Source organism: Lepidothrix coronata, unplaced genomic scaffold (genome assembly GCF_001604755.1).
Source record: "Lepidothrix coronata isolate B3197 unplaced genomic scaffold, Lepidothrix_coronata-1.0 Scaffold145, whole genome shotgun sequence".
In the NCBI taxonomy this organism is placed as follows: domain Eukaryota; kingdom Metazoa; phylum Chordata; class Aves; order Passeriformes; family Pipridae; genus Lepidothrix; species Lepidothrix coronata.
Window position 1 is genome coordinate 1,010,283 of NW_016690325.1, and position 9,315 is coordinate 1,019,597.

Here is a 9,315-nt window from a genome sequence, read left to right on the forward strand (position 1 = left end):
CCCAAGCACTAATCTCACTGATGTCAAATAAGATCATTATGTACCAGAAGGCTGCTAATAACCTTGTTGAACTTCTTGAGATTCATACAGGGCTACCTGTCCAGTCTGTCTGAGTCCCTCTGGATGGCATTCCTTCCCTCCAGCATGTCAACCGCTCCACCACAGCTTGGTGTCACCATCAAACTTGCTGAGAGTGCAGTAAATCCCACTGTCCCTGTCACTGACAAAGACCAGTCCCAGCACCAATCCCTGAGGTACGACACTCATCATTCATTTACTTAAAGTCTAGTGCTCACATAAACACTTTTCTGAGCTCCAGGAAAAGAAGACCAAAAAGCTGAAAAAGGCAAACCAAGGACAGCAAGTCCCAGAGAAAAGTTTACAGACACAGGAACAGACAAACTTTCCCAGAGAGAGAACAACTCTTCCTTTCCCCAGAGGACACTTGTTTTGTTTATCTGAGTTTTTTGGTGTGTGCTTTCAGCTGTCTGCATGTTTGGGGGCTTGTTTTCATTAATTTCCAAAGTGAGAGACTTCTAGGTTTTTTGATTTGGGTTTGTTTTTTTTAAGGTCTTCAACTATTTTTTTCCCCTTTTAAATGAAACCTTACTTGTTAAATATCCCTTTTTTCAGAAGAAATAACTAACCTTGGAAATACAATTGTTTTTGTAACCAGGTGCAGTCCCACCCATCCGCAATCAGCATTATTCATCCTGGCCCACATCCAGAATTTTCCCCAAGACTCTTCGGGGTGGGTTTCATTCCTGTTAAGCTCAAAACAAAATGCTGTGGCCTGACCTAGCCTCTTCTCTCCTTTCAGCTCTCCTGGTTCTTCCTGAAGGACCCACCATGCATGCATCATCCCCTCTCTAAGGAGACTCGCAGCTTTTCATGGTCCTAATGGCAAACACATGGTGCAGACACAAGGATTAGGCGAGGAGGAGAAGAGTTCTGTATATTCACAGAAGCTGCTCAGCCTGAATACTTTATCCCCACTCCAAGAAGCAAATATTTTCATTTTCCAAAGGGTATTTCTTTTGATTATGCTGTGGGTTAACAGAGCTGAAAATCACTGAGTTTCTAACGTTTTCAGGTATTTATTTTCTTCGGCCTGTATCTCTTACAGCCAGTGACAACATCCAGTAGGTATTTCGCTCTATTCCCTAGCATGGACTGGTTTACAAGAATAAATCCCACTCTGCATAAGGGCAATTTCTTTCTGTTTGACCTATGCTAAGATGTAGCAGCAGAACAGTATCAGAGAGTGGCCCTTCTGCACCTCAGCTCCCAGCCACTGCTGCCCCGGTGACACTCGGCAGCCCTGCTCCTGAAGTCATCACTTTGCCTTTTACATTATCCCTCCTATTTTCAACTCCCTGCCACTTTATTATTTGCTTGCAGGGCTGAAATTATGTTTTTATGTTTGGTCTGACCAGCAGCAGGCAGCCAGCTACTGAAGCAGGAGCCCCCAAATGATGACATAGGACTCAGCTCCTCAGACCAACTCCTGCTGGCAGCTTTCCCTCTCCTCCTGATGGTGATGTGGGAACATGCCCACTTATGGTTTTGGCCTCTTAAAACCCCTCTACCAAGTGTTTGTGCAGCCGTGGTGCCTGGCTGCTGGAAATGGTCCAGAGTTTCAGCCCCTCCTGGCACCATCCATCCCTGCATGGGCAGAGATGCTGAGCAGGGACCCAGAGTTCTGATGCAAGCTCATCAGTGAGGATGAGCACCGCTGGCACACAGCATCTGACAGCACCATCTAAAACCACCTAAGGATGTCTAACTGTCAAAACCTTCCCCTTGGCTGCCAAAATCCTCAGGGATAGCCCTAGCCTTTGAAGACAGACAACAGGCAGCATAATTTTGGACAGGCTCCTTCTCCCTTAGGTTTGCAGCCAGTGCCCTGCCTAGTGCCAGTTCAGCAGCTGGGGCTATAAAACCTGTCAAACTGACACAGCACATACAGAGGAAAAACGCAAAAGTCATTATTTCCATAACCCACTAGCCAGTTCATGTGCCTTTTTTTTCCTGACAGAGTAGATAACCTTTCGCTAAATGTACTTTGCATTTTATGAGCATTTTCCTTGCACCTGCTATTGTTCATTTCATATGGCATTTCAAACTTCCTTCCCCAAATCTGGTACCAAGATGGTTTCTGCCAAGAATTGGCTCATTAAAAACAACAAAATTTACAGATCATACCCTGCTGCTGGCCATCCACATTACCAGTTTGAAGTTTCAATCTTTCACTTGAAAGTATAACAGTAAACATATTTATTTATTAGCAATCAGCCATTTTTCTCAGAAAACCTGCGTGACAAGGGCAGCTCTAACATATATCACCTATACATATACACGCTCTTTATCTATATACATCTACATATATATTTGTATATGTCACATATACACACAAGCATATGCTTGTGAAGGCAGAATTACACACTAGCAATTCTGCCTGTTCCCATTGCTTCTTGCTCTCTCATCTACCTGTCAGCAAGGACTTTGCTTGCAAGGAAGTCAGGCACCAAGTGACAACCTGTCAACCTGTCACTATACTGAGCCCTGGAAAGGAAGGCAAGAAAGTTTTATCTATTGCAGCTGGCAAGAAAAGGAGAGAAAAGGAATCTGAAAATGGGAGTGAATTTAGTGTAAATATGAAAAAATCCAAGAACACAAAATGATTTAAATTTTAGTTAAACTCCAAAACCAGAACAAGGTCAGTAGGGAAAACCAACCAACCAAACAGAAAACAAACAAACACAAAGTGTTAATAATGTTTTGCATGCTGAAAAGGGAGATGTTGCAGCTGAGCAGCTGACCTTGACCTCTGAAAGAGACCTAGAGTAGCCTGCAAAGGCACATGTTCCCACAAAAAAATAGCAAACCACTTGATCTGAGGAAGCTACATTATTTCATGTAAGAATCAGAGAAGTCTGAAAACACTTACTTATTCCCTGACATTTACAGGTGCAGAAAACACCTAAATTAATCTAACTGCATCAATTCCTTAGTAAAAATAATGCTGAGGCTTAGAATGGGACTGAAGACCATTGCCTGACAAAGGCCGAAGCTGCAATGGTTTATGAATGGTTTGCCAATGCCATTGAGTTGTAGTGGAAGGCTCTTCCACTGCTTTACAACCATCATATTTTATTAATCAGCCCAACAGCAAATGGTAAAAATAGAAATCTGCCTACAAAGCTGGCACATATGGGGAAAGCTCACTCCTGGTTGTTTTATTTTAAACAAATTCTACAGTAGCTCCCATTGTTTGTTTGTTTTTCCCTCTAGACTAGATAGCATGTGGCTTATGAGCCACACTGATAGATGCGATAAAGCTCCTGCCAGATCTGATTGATGACGGCACTAGGAAGTGCTGTGAAGGTCACAGTGTAATTCTCCCTTTGCAGCTGCTCCTGGCAAAAAATGGTACAGGAAAATAAAATCTGGATCCACTAATTGCTAATTAGCAGGGAAATTCCCTCCTTACCTTGCCTTCTCCTCTCTTCCAATTCCGAACAGGAATGCCATAAGCATGTGTAACCGATGAGAGACCAGATAAGTTTCAAAGAGATACTTAAACATACTTTAATGGACCAGAAAAAGAAAAAAAAAATCCAACCACAGCAACTGGCCAAATATTGAGCCTTTATACTTTGAAGACAGTGCAGAGTAGTTTAGCATGAAAGCAGCATATGAAAGAGCTTTTACCATTTGCTTTTCTGCAAAACTGAGATAACATACCACTACATATTCCCTATGAAGGACTGCTATCTCTAAAAGCACGAATACATGAATTAAGCTCCTTTCCCAAAGTCCATCCATTTTAAATGAACCAGGCAAGCATGCTTATTAGAAGTGACTACCAGCAAGTCAGAGCATCAGTCAGTCAAGTAGAACACCAAAATCCTCTTTTCCATAAATGTTGAGAGGTGATGAGGAAAGTGATAAGAGACTTTGGGGAATTCACAAACATGATATAATGACAGTTCCCTAATGAATAATATATATTCAGTGAAACTCATTGCAATTACCTCACATACACAAAGTGTTGTATTTCTTGGGGGTAAAAGGCTGTTATCTTTGAGACATCAGATACATTACAGATTAAATTTGAAACCACTTGTGTACTCTTTTCTGGCACTCACTATTAATGGATGGAAATATTTTTATTCAGCATTTTGTACTCATAAAGATTTTGGCACAGTAAGGCCATTAACAACATCTGTCTTAGAGAAAGACAGTCTTTATCACTCAGCTCAGAAATACATGATGGCAGAGAGATGCTGGCAGCAGAAATCCCCAAGACAGTAAAAAAATCCCACCAGTATGTCACCATGAAAGGAATAATACCCTAATTTTTTTTTTCTTTTTCAGTTTAGGAAATATATTTAGAGAAGACAGTCCTATGCAGTTTGGTTATTTTACTGCCAAACATGCATCATCAATTTTTAAAATATCACTACGTGCAAAGAGCGGTAACTATACAAAATCAAACTGACCAGATAAAGTCCTCTTAGGAGCCTCTTTCCTAGATTTCTTTATGAACACTGGTAAAATATACAACTAGTTTTCTGCCATTCAGGATTTAATTTCTTGCCTTTTCTCTGGAAAATAGGGATTATGTTCCAAAAGATTAATTTCTTATCTGCTATGAGATATCCCCCTCTGCACAAACCCAAATTATGTTCCTGCAATACTATTCATTAGCATTACTCCCATCAGCATGTCTTTCACAACCTAGAGAGTCAAGAGTTAACTTCTAATCAGAGTATCATAGAATCATAAATGGTTTGAGTTGAACAGGACCTTAAAGATCTTCTAGTCAAGCAAGAGCAATGTAACATATAATAGTACAGACAGTATTTTACAGCCTATATATATACATAGTATTTCACAGTGCTGATCCATAGGCAACACAAATGCAGGACCTTTACATATACATAGATGGGTAGGTGCAGTGAGACAGTCATGCTGGTGTAACCCCTGCATACCACACTCAGGGTCACTCCCCCACAATTGCAGCTATGTGTTTTCCTACCTGCTCATACTGTGTTGACAGACTGTTCTCAGTATGGCTTTATGCAGACACTCCCCCAAAAGATATGGTATTAAAAACTTAAATTGATCTAAGGTCAGCTTAGGATGCATCCTAGTAGGAAAATAACCTTTATAGATGTAGTAGTACATTCAAGACTTGGCTTTTTCAGTCCTTCACTGAAAGTTCAGAGCCCACAGTAACTGCAGTCCTTTGGCTGACTTACATCTTTCTACTATTTTTGTTGGGTTTGACTGTACAGTTCAACTGTGAGCCTAAGAACATTTTACATTAGGAGTGCATTAACCTGGAATAATATCTACTGAGTGTGTAACCCAGTCACCTGCCCAGATCAGACAGACAGTTTCTGTGCCAGATGAAACCCTATATGAATCAGGGAAGTCCGAGTCATATCAATAGCCAGGTGTCACTCACATCCAAAACCAGTTGAACTGTGCAACTGGAAGGGATGCATAATTTTTTTGAAAAATTGCCATACTAGGATTTACTGTGACTAAAAACCATAATAGAGTGAACTAAACTGTACAGGAGTTTGGAACCACAAGTCCTTGCATTCCACCCTCCTTCTTCAGCAAGAGATGTCTTGCAAATGAATATTAAGTACATCTCTTCCTCCTCCTCCTCACCCCCTCCTCGCCAAACAAAGAGCACAGCTTTGAACAAAGCAGTTAACCAGGCAGGCTCCTGGATACCACAGTCCCATTGAAGGACCTATCAGACACAAAACTTTTGAAAATGGATGGAAATTAAATTGGTGGACTCCAGATTGCATCAACCAGCCCTGAACTGCTGGCTCTTTGTCCTGAGGCGATGTCTCAAGGAAGTCGGCAGCAAGCAGCAGGGCTAGACAATTCCTGACCTGAGCTTACAGCAGGTTGTTTTTGCACCACTGAAAGTAATAGCACAGTTAGTCATATGTCTATCAAATACAGTCTGTCCCCACTGAGACTTCAGTATTTGATTTTGGGTTTTGTGTCTCTGACAGTATCCCTTCAACTCGGAGTTTCAGGAGATGAAAATGAAAACCTACACCAAGATAGTAAGATTTGAAAATCGTGTGAGTAGCTGATCTATTGAAGTGCTGCATTTTACCCCCTCCTTGTTACTACTGCTTCACGAAATACTGCAGTTTCAACCTCACAGATCTTCCAAATCCCAAAATCCACCTGAGACCCAGGAGCACCACTAACACTGACTTTTGCTGACAAATTTCCTGGGAAACACCTAACAGTGTGATCTATCACCAAAGGCAGTTGAGTATCTGCTCATTGTTCTGTTTGCAGGCTTGTCACTGCAATCACTGGCTATCCTGACACACAAAGAAAAGATGCTTCTTTTCTGAATCCATTTCAAATTCTTCTTAAACCTATCTGGTGCCAAATAGCCCCAGAAAGACATGACGCTCTCTCTCTGGCTCTAATGCAGGATTTGCTCTTCTTCCACCCTAGTTCCAAAAGGAAAAATTGTTCAAAAGGAGAAAGTAATTGTTCCGTTCTTCCCATAGAAACCACCAGGAGGCATAAGGGATGACTGAAAGGCACCAAGTGCCCATACTGAAGAGCACTGATGGATGGATCCATCTGGCTGCCAAGCTGTTCCCTTGTGCCCTTGCACTGACCATTCTCAGAGAGGTAGACAAAAAAAAGCTTCATAATACTGTTATTTTCATGAAAGAAAAGAATAGTTCTGTAACACTTGGAGTAAACAGCAGCAGAGCACCTGCAAGGGCAGGACACTAGCTATGGCATAATCATTACTTGTTATGGATACCTCTGAGAACTGAACCAAGCTGTGCCGTGACATTTTTTTCCCCATGGAACAAAGAACTGCACAAAGAACAGCAGAACTAGTCGTCTTAGGAAGTCCTGGACTGCAGTGCATTGTTTAATTGGATCTTTCTGGCTTTGAGATTTGTCATTTTATAGTTGGATCTCAGCTGCAAAGTTCAGTCATATGATAAACGGAACAGGCACAGGCACACCAAGTGTTGGCATCAAATCGATCATATAAGATCCAGAAGGGAGATGAGATAAATACTTCTCTGCCCCTGACATCTGCCTTGTCTTGCCTTTCAGAATGTGCATTCACTCAGCAGCGCTGCCCTTCAGGGCAGGTGAATGCGTGGGTTTCCGAGAGATGCCTGCCTAAATCCACTCACCTCCTGCCACTCCAGAGCTTCCAGGTTATAAAGCGACGCCTGCTTCTGGCCGTTTATCTGCCTCTTTTGCCGCCCATTATTTTCCTACCGCCTAAATCTCCGGCAAACTTCCTCTAACCCACACACACAAAACACAACGGGCGTAGAACCGACAAAGTTGAGTTTCCAAAAAAACCTCTCAGTGGAAGAAATCGAACCACGTCGCTGTGACCGGTCCCCCCCAGCTGCCAATGGCAGGCAGCTTCTCAGCTCGAACCTCGGTTCAACAGGAAATCAAGGAGGGGGTCGGCCCGGGAAGCCAATGGGATGGATCTGGAAGGATGGTTCTGTTCGCCTTTGCCTTGACTGACTCCAGGACTGTAACATGATGCAATCTCTCGGCTATGATGAAACGGGATCAAATGGCCAAGCCTGCAGACAGACCACCTCTGCCCACCCCAAAAGGCAGACAACAAGGAAGCTCGCAGCGGCACAAAACAGCAGCGCGGCTGCCTGGCTGGTGCCTTTCCCGGGAAGGGCATGCAAGTTTCGGGATGGCGGACAGAGGGCTTCGTTCCGGAGGATCTCGGCCGGATTTTTGCTCTTTCAAAGCCCGGGCAGGGGCCGCCCCGCGCGCGTTGCCGGGGGGAGCCGCCGCCGCCCGATGCCCGGGCTCCCTCCCAGTTTTTTCCATGTGCTGCTCCCGGCCAAGAAAACCAGCGAGACTGACTTTCTTTTTAGGCTTTTTTTTCCAGCAAGCCCACAGCTTTCCTAGCACGGGGCTGCCTGGAGCAGCAGCGGAGCCACGGCTGAAAGAGACCCATTTCTGAACCCAGCCCTTCCCCTCCCTCTCTTTTTTTCCCTCCTCTCTTCCCTCCCCGCCCGCGGAGCTCGGCAGGGATGCTGCCCCGGAGCGGGAGGGGGGCGAGCGGGACCGGAGCCCTCGTACCTTTCGCGCCGTCCTGCCGCGGGTGGCGGCACAAAGCAGCCCCGCGCAGCTCCAGCGCCGCGGAGCGCAGCCAGCGCCGCGCCGGGAGGGGACGGGCACGGGCGGGAGGAGCCGCCGGCCCGCCCGGTCCCACCGCCCCCGGCCCGCCGGTCCCCGCCCCGCGGGGAGGGGACAGGGCCGAGGCGGAGCGAGCGGAACAAAGGCGGGGGGGCTCCGCAGCATCCCCCGGGAGGGGTTGGGGTGTGGCATCCCCCGGGTGTAGGGCAGGATGGGGCAGGTGTGCGCAGCAGCCCCCGGGGGCGCAGTTTCCCCCTTTCCCCGGCAGGGGCAGGTGAGCCAAAGTAGTGCTCCCTGCGAGGCAGATCAAACCTGAGCTTCCTGCCCCTGAGTAAATCCTCCTTGGAGGACGGAGACTTGTTTCCCGAGTAAATGCTGACATACTGCGAAATCACAGCTGGAGCCTCAGTGCAGCCCATGCCCTTCCCGTTCTTGTCCGGGAGATGCTGTCCCTCCAGCAATGAGCAATCCAAAGCATGGATTTGGAACATACTCAGCATGTCGGCATTTATCTAAATTTTAAGCCCTTTTGTTAAAATGGTGTAAAATGGGTTTAACATCATCTTACTTTAGCTTGATACAAGCCAGATTTAAATCAAGAGTGCAAGGTGAGACTAAAATCTATATTGATTAAAAGTATTGTCTAAGAGCTTAAAGCAGGGTTCAGTTTGTAACAGAATTGCCCATTGACCAAGGGCAAGCTTCCATATGGGAAACCTTGGTATACATGTTCTAACTTTGACAAGTTCACATATTTATTTTCCTCCCTGTCCATAGAGAAATTGGAAAACTGAGGTCACAGAATAATGTAACTAAGGGAAGAACTTTAGTTAAGGAAACAATATTTCCCTTTTTTTAGTCCACTTGGGTGTCAGAGCATCTTTCCTTTTACTTCAACTCTTTAACAGTTAGATGCACAAATGTTCTCTTGTGAGAAATATTTGGGGAACATTCTAGGTGCAAGTTCATCATTCTGTACAAGCTTGTACCTCATGCTGTTGTCATCATGGCTAGGCTTTGCAAACAAAGATTTGGGAAAGGCTCTATCCACATTTGTTACAAGCATGCAGGTGGCTAATAAGGCCAATACGAGATAGACATGTCTGATTG

The 9,315-nt window shown here is 44.7% G+C and overlaps 1 protein-coding gene across 3 annotated transcripts in view; it reads right to left on the minus strand.

Moving 5' to 3' along the window:
- Nucleotides 1–8,207, minus strand: part of AFAP1 (actin filament associated protein 1) — a 117,154-nt gene extending 108,947 nt beyond the window's left edge. For 2 of the 3 annotated variants that reach the window (XM_017828062.1, XM_017828059.1), the window contains exon 1: nt 8,149–8,207. The gene's annotated coding sequence lies outside the window, so the exon portion shown is untranslated. Of the gene's footprint in view, nt 1–7,220; nt 7,308–8,148 lie in introns of those variants that run through there. The other variant, XM_017828060.1, reaches the window with a different exon arrangement.
- Nucleotides 8,208–9,315: the final 1,108 nt, after the last annotated feature.